General features: G+C 45.1%; 1 protein-coding gene and 1 long non-coding RNA gene across 2 annotated transcripts in view; both read left to right on the top strand.

Annotated features, from left to right (window-relative positions):
• LOC122553051 overlaps window positions 1–1,895 on the top strand; it is a 22,312-nt gene extending 20,417 nt beyond the window's left edge. The window contains exon 4 of the long non-coding RNA XR_006312602.1: window positions 298–1,895. This is a non-coding gene — a long non-coding RNA (uncharacterized LOC122553051). The remainder of the gene's footprint in view (window positions 1–297) is intronic.
• Window positions 1–12,060, top strand: part of slc24a3 (solute carrier family 24 member 3) — a 355,668-nt gene that overhangs the window by 165,662 nt on the left and 177,946 nt on the right. The gene's annotated exons all lie outside the window — the stretch shown is intronic.

The following is a 12,060-nucleotide window of genomic DNA, read 5'->3' on the forward strand; positions in this document are numbered from 1 at the left end:
GGGTGTGAGTGTAGTTGTGTATGAGGAGCTGTTGGAGAGGTTGTGGCAGTTAGTTGTGTATGAGGGGCTGTTGGAGAGGGTGTGAGGGTAGTTGTGTCTGAGGGGCTGTTTGAGGGGTGGTTGGGGATGGTTGTGTCTGAGAGACAGTAAGGGTGGTTGGTGATCATGAGGTGAATTGGGTTGGCATGGATGGACCATGTGGAGTCTGTTGGTCGGCTGAGTGCGTATTTGGCATCAGCGGTGGTTGGGTTTGGGCTGTGGAGGGTTTGTAACCTTTATTTTTTTTCTCTATCATAGAACATCGAGTCAATCTGTTGCCCAACTCTCCTCAGCACCTAATGCCCTCGAAAGTGTTTATTATAGGATTGCAGACACAAAGGAAGAATTCAATTGTGTGACATTTCTTACAATGGGAGACTATTGTTCAGTGATAAAGCCAAATTAAATTCAATTATTTGTAAATTTTCATATCAATTTCAATCATTCTGAGGTCTCCTTCCCTTCTCCCAAACTTGTGCCATTATTGATATTTTGCAATTTTTCATTCATTCTTTGCAATGGTGCGACGTACACACAGGTTTGGTTGTAAAGTGATTTGAAAATTTGCTGCGCGTGCAAACTTCAGAGCTCTGGAATTCTCTGCACATCAATAAACCATCAAGCTCCCCTTCCTCCAACACAAAACTCCTACAGCATCAACAAACGCATCAAATTTAGTGAGGTTTTGGCTGAGTTTATCTGAAGGTGCAGCAGAATATTATGATGAATTAGCAATGTCATGGCTGAGGAGTTCAATTTGTTGTACTGTAATGTTTACTGTAGTGTGCGATTAATCAAACCCCTCTCCCTTTCGAGCACCTCTCTGCCCTGATTGAGATCTAAGTGCTCACCTCAGTGACGGATGTCAATTGTTGTGAAATGAAAAGCTTTCCAGTTTGAGTGTCCCGGGATCAAGCATGATGCAAAAACGTCACAGAAAAACTCCTGCTCTACCTCAGAAACACAGTCCGTGGCACTAATTTTACCCTTTCCAAGATAGGAGATGGTGGTGCCAATGGGCACGGGGAATGCAGTTTGGGTTAAGCCTGATGTTTTGTTATCTCCATCCATTCCCATTATGCGCTTGTCCGGATTTATGTGGAGTTAGGTTTTAGATGACCAAGTCTGTTTTGTTATTGCACAAATTCAAAGACCAGGCAGGCAATGTGCCTTTAAGATGCTGTGTCATGTCATGTTCCAGTACCCACCTTGCCTTTAGCCACCCTCTCTGCACTATTGAGTCAGTGCAGTGTGTTCAGTCAGTTCAGTCAAAATTTGATACAGAGCCCAGAGTAAGTCTGTAATATTGTAGCAATGTTAATAAACTTATAGACATCTATCTTAACAAGAATCTGATCTTCGTGGTTTATGTCTCATGACCTAACATATAAGCCAACATTCAACCCATCTTGTGTCTGTGGTGTCTGTCTTAAGAAACCATGTCACGGGGTTTTCATATTGGGGGCTTGATATTCCGATATGTTTCTCTGTTCCTTTCACATCTGCTAGCTATCAAATTATTATCACCACTTGGTTATTGCTGCATCATGGCGTTAATAATTGGAGCCAGTTCCAGCGTTTTGTCGATCATAATCAGAGAATGGTTGCAATAAAGGAGAAAGCTTTTCAACCCATCGTATCCCTGCCAGCTCTCTGCAACTTCAACTCACCTGGTCCCCGCTTGGCCGCCTTTCCTCCATTGTCCTGCAAATTTATTCTTTTCAGAATCTGAGTGAAACTGAATCTCTTTTGAGATTTATGTTCGGACTTGCTTCTACTTCATTCTCAGGTAGAGCATTCTACATGCTAACCATTTGTTGTGTGAAACTAGGTTTTCCTCAGTCACCATTGCTTCCTTTGACAGGTGCCTCAAATTGACTTTCTTGATCCTTCCACCAATGAGAATGGTTCCTCCCTGCCTATCGAGTCCACACCCTTCAAGAGTTTGAACACCTCAATCAAATCTGCTGTCAAGTTTCTCGTCAATGACAACGGTCCTGACTTCTCCAGCGAATAGGCTTCCTTGTTTCTGGAATCATTCTTGTAAATCTTTTCCATGTCCTCTCTAATGATTTTGCACCCTATAGTCTGTTTGATGCGATACTGTCTTGGGCAGCGTTGATTATAATCAGTTTGCCTGGACTGAGCTTGAATTTGGTTCCCGTGACCAGTCTGATACAGGAACCTCCTGCTCCAAACTGAACCTAATACTTTCACAGAGGCAGGGTTACTGTAAATATTGCAGCAATTTAAGAAAATTGGGCACTGCCAACTTCTAAGAGCAAAAAGCTAGGCAGTCAAGTATTGGTGGCTCAGTGTTGGCACTGCTGTCTCACAGCACCAAGCACCCAGGTTCAATTCCACCCTTGGGCAACTGTCTGTGTGGAGCTTGCATGTACCCTTTGTGTCTGTGCGGGTTTCCTCCAGTTCCTTCCACAATCCAAAGATGTGCAGGTTAGGATGGATTAGCCATGGGAAATGCAGGGTGAGTCTGGGTGGGATGCTCTTTAGAGAGTCAGTGTGGACTCAATGGGCTGAATGGCCTGCTTCCACACTGTTGGGATTCTATGTCCTGAGAACAAATTTTAACAATTGTCTGTTCTCGTGCAGTCAGGATGTATGGTTGGTATTTGTTTAAAATTAACGGAAATGTGCTAGTGGTCAGCCTTGCCAGTTGGCACAATATTAAATAGCTCTTAGATGTATGAGGAAGTTGATGAATGTGCGATATAAGCATCCATTATCATCTTCATCTTGGGTTGGAGAACCATTAGGTTTCCCGAAGATGCAAACAGCTCCATGGTAGTGACCTCTGTATTCCTACACATATTAATGATGGTGTTGGATTCTGAGCAGTAGCTGGCAATTGAAATGATTAACAGATAGTAAACAGTCAACCTTGCCAAAAAGAAGCTAATTGCGGGCAAAATTGTGCCTTGCAGCTTCTTGGCTGATGGGATCTAGATGGAAGGCTATTTAACTTAAAAATCTTATCGTTAACATCCCATCTTATGAAGAGAGTTAAAAGTCACACAACACCAGGTTATAGTCCAACAGGTTTAATTGGCAGCACCAGCTTTTGGAGCACTGCTCCTTCATCAGGTAGTAGGCTAGTGCTTCCAAATAAACCTGTTGGACTAAACCTGGTGTTGTGTGATTTTTAACTTTGACCACCCCAGTCCAACACTGGCTCCCCCCCATCTTGTGAAGAGATATTTTAACCCACTGCAACACCCAATGTGTATTGTCTTTTCAATTTAACGAATTCTGTCCTAACAAGACTGCTTGAAAATTGAACACTTGAAGAATCAAGAATTGGAATTTGCTGTTGCTGCATGACTTCAATGAGGAGTTCCGAATGGTGAAAGCTGGAGATACAAATGGACGTGACTCTGCCCCAGTCAGAGAGCGTGTGCCTCTGAAGAACTCTACTCAGATTTACTGTTGATTATTGCAAGTACAATTTCTGCAGGAGTCTTCTTCCTTAATCAACTCTTGTCCTGCTGGAGCGCTCACTTAATCAAACATCAATATTCAATAAAAGCCTGACAATGTCTTACCCTCTAATCCTTGCATGCTTTTTTGAGAGTCAATTAAAAGGAACCTTTGTAAGACCTTCTGTGGCAATTTTGAGTTGAAATAAAGAATGAGAGGTGGGTTCTGTCCTTGATTGTACTTTGTTTAGTTGGACTGTGACCTGGTTTGTGCAAAGCCTTCGGAAATGAACTAACGTTCATCCCCAGCTTTGCATTATTGACATAAAATGTTAGAAAGATGTGATGTGACTGTCCTGGAATGTGAAAGATAGGAAATTAAACTCAGTGCCCAGTAAAATGTTGATTTGCAGCAGTGTTTATCCTCCCTTTTATTTCACAGAATCCCTACAGTGTGGAAGCAGGCCATTCAGCCTACACAGACCATCCAGACCCACCCCATATTTCCCTTGGCCAATCCACTCTATCTGCACACCTTTGGACTGTGGGAGGAAACCCATGCAGACACAGGGAGAACGTGCAAACTCCACCAGAGAGTGGAATTGAACCTGGGTCCCTAGCATTATGAGGCAGCAGTGCTAACCATTGAGCCACTGTGCAGCCCATTTAATTCACTGGTGCTGGTGGTCTTGTTAAGTCACATGACATAATTTCACAGCAGACAGTTAGAAGCTCAGTGCTTAAGGTAGGTCTTAAGGAGCACCTTAACGGAAAAGAGTATAAAGGCCGACAGCTGGGGAGGGTATTGCAGAGTCTGGCCAGGTGTTGGCGCAGGTGCCAATGACGGAGTCATTCAAAGTGGGTATGCACAAGAGATCGGAATTGGAAAAGCACAGATCTCTCAGGATGTTGTCCGTCTGGAGGAAGGTTTGGAACAAAGAAGTCTGAGGAGCATTGTGAAAACGAGGAGGACAATTTTAAATTACAGGCAGTGATGTATTTATTGATGCCACCATATCAGAATGAGCGTTGTGATGCTCTGGAAGCTGGCAGGGCGGAGCTCCCACCAAACCAACCTTGAGACAGCTGGGTTTCTGTGGCCCTGCATAAACCTAGACAAGGAAGGTTCAGTCAGTAAGTTGGTGAGAAGAGTGTTGGAGAAACACATAAGAGAGCTAGGATTGTCCATGCTTCCCAGAGGAATTCCAATGTGCCTCTTCGCATGAACATCTGCCTCTCCACCCCAACCCCACCCCACATGTAAGTCCTGACCCAATGTGGAAGACTCTTAACTGCCCTCTGAAATGGCCTGACAAGCCATTTGAGGGAGACTAGACATGGGCAAGAACTGGGCAAGACGTTCCCTCTATACCAGGCAACATCTTTGTAAATCTCCTCTGAACCCTTTCTAAAGCTTCCACATCCTCCCTGTATTGCAGTGACCAGAACTGCATGCAATACTCCAAGTGCGGCCGCACCAGAGTTTTGAAATAATGTAGGTTAGATGGGCTTCAGCTTGGTTTCACAGGTCGGCATAACATCGAGGGCCAAAGGGCCTGTAATGTTCTATGTTTTACGCAATGCCCACGTTCCATGAAAGAAAGAGCTGTCTAGAATTTGGCTGCCGGAGAATGAGAAATTCAATACAGCCACTTCCTCTGGCCTTTTCAGAATCTCAATTGACTAATTGCTACTCAAGAGCAAGTAGACAAACAGGAGGCTGGAAGAACACAGCAAGCCAGGCAGCCTCAGGAAGTTGTATCCAAAACGTTGACTACTCCAGCTCCTGAGCTGCCTGTTGTTCTTCCAGCCTCCTGTCTGTCCAGTTTGGATTCCAGCATCAGCATTTTTTTTTGTCTCTACTTAAGGGCAAGTAGCCATCTCCCAACCTGACACCTTACCAACCCCTCTCCTCCCCAATTAACGATTCGTTTTATGAAATGGCACGGAGAGAGAGGAATAATCCAGCACTAATCTCAGAGGTCAGTTTTGTAGCCCTCCCGATTCCCATTCAACCTCCTCCACAGAGATAGTTGCTCTAGTCCTACTTCCTGATTAGAGAGAGACAGCTCATGGTGGCTTAACCTGAGGGTCACCACATCTCAGGTGAAGCGAGAGGTTGAGCTGGAGAGTCCTTCATGGTAACCTCAACCAATGTGGGATTTGAACCCACTCTGTTGGTATCAAGCTGCGTCACAAACCAGCCATGCAGCCAACTGAGCTAACTAACCCCAGTGCAAATCATAAGCTGAAAAAGAAATCCTGCCCTGTGTACCTGCCTGAACGCTAAATGTGAGAAACTTTCCAGATCGCATTGAAAGCTTCCCAAATTATCAGAGAGCGAAGAAAAAGAGAACCTGCATTTGTGTAGAACCTTTCACAACCACAGAAAGTCTCAGTCACTCCACAGCCAGTGAAATACCTTGTGATGTGTAACTATTATTGTAATGTAAGGGAATGGTGTGTCCAGTATTTCTACACAAGAAGATCCTTACAATAAATGGCCACACATTGCTTGGTGGGTGAATATTGCCCGGGGATCTTGAAGGACTGTCATGATCTTGAGAAGAACTAGATCTTTCAATCCCACCCAAGAGATGGTTAATCATCTCAAGTGAAAGGCAACATCTCCATCTCCCCCCCCCCACCGCCACTGCTGCAGCATTAAGTCGACAGCTTAGACTTTGTTCTCAAATTTCCAGATCGAGGCTTGAACTCACAACTTAAGAGAACGAGGTGCTGCCCGCTGAGCCAGTGATGACACCACGGAAGCGTGACCAAGTCTGATCCAATTTGTCCATCTTTGCTTCAAATAAACATTCCAATTCTCAATGGTGTTGGCTGCCTCATTTGCAAAAGCAACCACCCCTCCCTCCCGCCACTCCGTGGCCATCACTCATCATTAGAGACTGGACAGTTGCAGGTTCCAAATGTTTGGGATGTGTAGAGTCAGTTGGAATCAAATGGAGTCACCATTGATGAGAAACGATTGCATTGTTCCAAATCACCTCAATGGCTCTGCAGTGACCCCTGCTGGAGAATGTTTGCATGTGGATGCCCAGGGAGAGCACTTGGCTGGACCAAACGCACTTGCCTGAAGTTAAGGAAGGTCAAGGTTTACTAAAGCAAGTGACTGTCTGCATCACTTCAGGAAATGATGGGAGGAAGTTAGGACTCAAACGGGAACTACCATCTGCGCTGACATTATTCTTGGATGTGTGAGATGATATAGTCCCTATTAGGAACCTAACTCTTTCTTGCATTTTAACTATCGAGGACACTGAACTGTACCATCCCGGGATTACAAGTTGACCTCAGCCAGAGCAGTGCTGCTGAGTCAGACTGATTTCCCATCATCCCTCACCATACCATGACTCTCAGAGGGCGAGTGCCATCTGTGGAGGTAAACTGATAAGATATTATGTGGCCTTTTTATTCTTTCTATGTCAATGTTTGAATGACCACTACATGAAATCACAGAGGAGATAGCACAGAAGCAGGCCATTCAGCCCAGCAGCTCCAGACTGGTGTTTATGCTCCATACGGACCTCCTGCCACACCTTCATCTCTTCCTACCGGCAAATCCTTTTCCCCTTGTGTTTATCCAGCTTCCCGTTTAATTGCTCCAGACTACTCACCTCACTAAGTTGTGGTAGTGACTCCCACATTCTAACCACTGTCCAAGTTAAGACATAATCCCACCATGACAGATGGTAAAATTTGAAATTAATAAAACACCTGAGTTGGAAATCTAATGGCTACCAAGAAACAAGATTGTTGGAAAAATCTGGTGGTTCACTAATGTCCTTTAGGGATGGAAACAGCCATCCTTACCTGGTTTGGGTCTATATGCGACACCAGACCCACACCAACGTGGTTGACTCCTAACAGTCCTCTGGGTACTTAGCAATGGGCAATAAATGCTGGCCCGGCCAACACCGTCCTTATCCCGTGAGCAATTAAATAATTATTCCAACAATTTGCAACTTAAAGCCCCTGCAACACCCAATAGGGGAGCCTGTTTGAAGTCATCACTGAGTTGGAATGGTCCTGTTGAGCTTGGGTGGTATCTCATGTGTGAATCATGACCTTTTCTCCCAGTGACAGAATTTCGGAATTGGGGACGAGATATCTGCACACTATTTGTAAAGCTCCACCAACTCTTCCTGACTTTGTGAAGGTCTAGCCCCCAGACACAAAGGTTTATATTCTGTGGAGAGATTGAACGACAATGGGGTTGTCCCACTTTGGAATTTAGAGCTTAATGAGGTGAATTGAGGAATGTTCCCAAAGTGTTAAGATGGACAACCATGGGGTTTGATTGGGAGAGACCGTGTCTCATTTTGGATAGTTGTGTGTTTTTTTTAAAAAAACAGATCTTTGAGGAGTGAAATTAGAAAATACTTCTTCAGCCAACGGATAGAAGTTTAAAATTCTCTTGCACAAATGGTAATTGGTGCTGGATCAGTTGTTAATTTTAAAACTGAAGTTTGTAGAGTTTTGTAATTCATAGCATATTAGGGAACATGGGGCAAAGGCTCAGTGTCAGGTTACAGATGGTGGTTTACTGACTTGTCAGGAAAAACTGAAAGCAGTGGATGGTCTCCTCTTGTTCAAGTGTTCCTACATCCCAGCTAGATTTGAGCACTGCAATCTTGACTTGTAAAGAGGGTTGAGTAGTCACCTCTTCCTCTGGCTCCAACCGTGACACAATGTAATGTCTCCTAAAAAGTGCTGGACGATCAGATCCAGTCTATAATGCATTCTTGTGCAACCCCCACGTGATAGAAAAATCACGCTTGAGAAACAGCGCTTAAAGTTATAGCCAGCACACCTTTTAGAAGTTCACACTTTAGAAACAGCGTCCCCAATTCGTCATTCGCGTTATAACAGGATGACCTGTATTTGAAATGGATTTGGCATATCAAAGTTATAATGGCACATCTGAAAATCCTAATGTTGGTTTCCGGCCCTTTTGTGGATATTTTGCTGAAATTCCGTTCCTATAAAATAGTAACATTTCATCGCAAGTCTTAAAATGTCTCCAGTTGGATGGTGACTTTGGGGCATTGTATTGTCAAATCATAACTTGGTCAAGAGATGGTGATGAATCAATGCTCATTGTTTGGCATATCTATGTGCATTAAGCAAATACAAATCACACGAATGAAAAATTACCGTGTATCTTCCAAAACTGATTTTGTGTTTTCTTTCATTAAAAAACCTTCTGGCGATGTTCAAATAATTTACAGGCGTGTGAAAATGATTTTCAGAGGAAGGCTGTGCGGTGGTCTTGTAAGATTATGTCATATCAGTGCCTGGAGTTCAGCTTATTCACACAAATAATTGGGTAATAAATCATGCAGGCAGACTCTCACAAACTGCCCTGACTCCATACCCCTTCTGAGGTTCCCTGGGTGAGCTTTCACCATTAAATTGCAAACGCTAATTTATAATGCAAGCTCTCCAGGTCTCGATCAGATTGTGCTTCTATACAGAAAGATAATAGGTCAGTCCCCCTGGGCCAGTGGGGAGAAACAATAGGACTGAACACACATTCTTTCCCTTAATGTTAACCTCCTACTACCCATGCATGTGTCCCATTGCCGGGTGAGGATCAGCCTGGTTGTAACATGTTCATGGTCAGACATAACGTTGATGTTCCTTGTCCAGTCTCTCACATACAGGTGTATGTGTGACACCAAGTCTGACTTTCACTTCTGTCTTATGGAATCCCTATGGTGAGGAAAGAGGCCATTTGGCCCGTTCGAATCTGTGCCAACTCTCCCAGGAGCATCCCACCCGACATAACACCCTAGCCACTCATTTTCCAACATTCACTCACCTAACCTGTGCGCAATGGGGCAATTTGGTCTGTTCATAACGGGCCAATCCATCAAACTGACTGTGGGTATAAACTGCTGCACCCAGTGGAAACTCTCGCAGACATGGGGAGAATGTGCAAACTCCACACAGTCACCCAAAGTTGGAATTGAACCTGAGTCCCTGGTGCTGTAAGGCAGCAATACTAACCACTGAGCCACCATGCCATCCTTGAACTGAGAGAAGCTGATTGAAGAGTTTTGATGTCTTTCTCTGTATTTCATGTCTAAACACTAAATTCTCTTAGCCAATTAATATTGTAACTACAGTACGGCATCTGGCCATAAATCCAGCTGATATTTTGGCAGCTCTATTCCCTGTAAGTAAAATGACTTTAATTCCCACCAAAAGGATTGTCCAAACTGTGAAGAAAATCTTCCTCTGAGTTGAAAGCTTGACGTTGTACCTGAGAGTAACCACTGTAGCAACCGCACATTTGGTTAATCTGCCCCAGAGCTAACTCTGATTTTTAATAAGCGTAAATACAATGCAGTATTTGAATGCAACCATGACCTTGGTGGGGGTTGAGGGGTCACGAGCCAGGATTGCTATGGACTGACGCAAGTTCAAGAGTAGATCCAAACTGGAATTATGGGTAAAGTTTTAGTTCTGGGATCTCAATCCTGATTCTAGTTCAGGAAGCTGGAAGTCATCTCAGTGGGACGCAAAAGATTTCTGAGGAGATGACCTATCGTGATGGGAGCCAGGTTGACCCCATTGGCTATGGGATTGTTGATTGGCCCAGGTTAACAACCCAATCTGGAAAGCCCTGGCTGACCAATAGAACCAGGAGATTAGAATCTCCTCAGTTCAGGCCACTGACTCTGAGCTGGCTGGCCACAGCCAGTGTACAGTGCACAAGTAAATAAAGGGTGACTTGGCGACAGGACACCAGTCTCTGTGCCGTTTCTTCATGACCCATCAGCAGGCCACAACCATCTGCCCCCACCCACCCCTCAAAATGAGCCAGGGGAGGGCCAGTTGGAGGCGTGGGGGACAAAAATCTGGTGGACAGCCTCACCAGAAGTGGTTGGCAGTGCCACTGTTGCCGGGAGACTAAGAGGTCACCTGATGATGGAGACACTCTCTGACAACCTGTTGCCATCACAACATCTGCACTTCCTGAAGACCACTCCTTGGCACAGAGTAGTCTTTCCATGACTCCCCAGCCTAATAAAAGCCTCCTTTTTTTGGCTACTTAAGGGCATCAATTGGAAGCTGGGTGGGAAGGTCAACCATGCCCAGAGCCTCTAAGTCTGGTAGATGGCAAGGTTAGGTACTGCCTGATTAAATAGTCCTCCCCAGTTCACCGCCAACGAGAGCAGGAGCTTCATCCCTGCTGTGGGCCTTCACTTACCAATGGAATTCCTGCTAGAATATGCTGCCCTGCTTTCCATAGGATGCCAGGTCCAGTTGAATGGGCATCAGCAGCCAAATGGTTCTTACTGGCTCAGTCTGGATGGTTAGTATTGTTAACCTCTTCAATTAGAGTTGGCATCATTTTAGCTTCTAAAGTACTCATAGAATCCCTACAGTGTGGAAACAGGCCATTTGGCCCAACAAGTCCACACCGACACTCCAAAGAGTAACCCACCCAGGCCCATTCCCCTATCACTTGACATTTACGCCTGCCTAATGCACTTAACTTGCACATCCCTGAACAATATGGGCAATTGAGCACAGCCAATTCACCTGATCTGCACATCTTTGGATTGTGGGAGGAAACCCACGCAGACATGGAGAGAATGTGCAAACTCCACACAGACAGTTGCCCGAGGTTGGAATCAAACCTGGGACCCTGGTGCTGGGAGGCAGCAGTGCTAACCACTGAGCCATCATGCCTGTTTCTGCATTGCAGGGATTCTATGAGTACATTGGGAACTGAAGTGATGACAGCCCTATTGGAAGAGGTTGTCAATGACAAACATCCATCTGCAGCAGTAAGAACAGCCACTTGGCTGCTGATGCCCATTCACCTGGACCTGGCACCTTCTGGAAAGCAGGGTAGCGTGTTCGAGCAGGAATTCCATTGATAAATGAAGGCCACAGTAGGGAATGATCTCTTGCTCTCATTGATGGTGAACTTGGGGAGTGGGGGAAGGGGCTGTTTAATCAGGCAGTACCTGACCCTGCCATCTCCACCAGAATTAGGCTCTGGGCACAAGGCCAATGGGTTAAGGTTCTTGGATAACAACCAGGAGAGAAATCTTGACTGATTAGCTCCCCCTCCTCACTATCCCAGAGGTATTGAGGCACATTGAGTGCAGAATGCTTGTTGGAATATGTTCTTGTTGTACCCCGAATTCTATCTCAGCACAATTTGGAACCCTCTCGAGTCGAGATCCACACCCGACTGCAAGAGGCCTGTTGTGGACAAAAATAACCCAGCCTCTGCGTGACTTTTGGTCGACATTTGAGAAATGAGAGTTGAGTAACATGTTGCTTTACAAGACATTCCAATTGTTTTCATTGCCTCTTGGATTAGATTCCCAGCAGTGTGGAAATAGACCCTCTGGCTCAACCAGTCCACACCAACCCTCCAAAGAGTAACCCACCCAGACCCATTTCCCTCTGACTAATGCACCTAACACTACGGGCAATTTAGCATGGCCAATTCACCTGACCTACACATCTTTGGACTGTGGGAGGAAACCCACGCAGACACAGGGAGAATGTGCAAACTCTACACAGACAGGCACCCGAG

Source organism: Chiloscyllium plagiosum, chromosome 9 (assembly GCF_004010195.1).
Source record: "Chiloscyllium plagiosum isolate BGI_BamShark_2017 chromosome 9, ASM401019v2, whole genome shotgun sequence".
Taxonomy (NCBI): Eukaryota; Metazoa; Chordata; class Chondrichthyes; order Orectolobiformes; family Hemiscylliidae; genus Chiloscyllium; species Chiloscyllium plagiosum.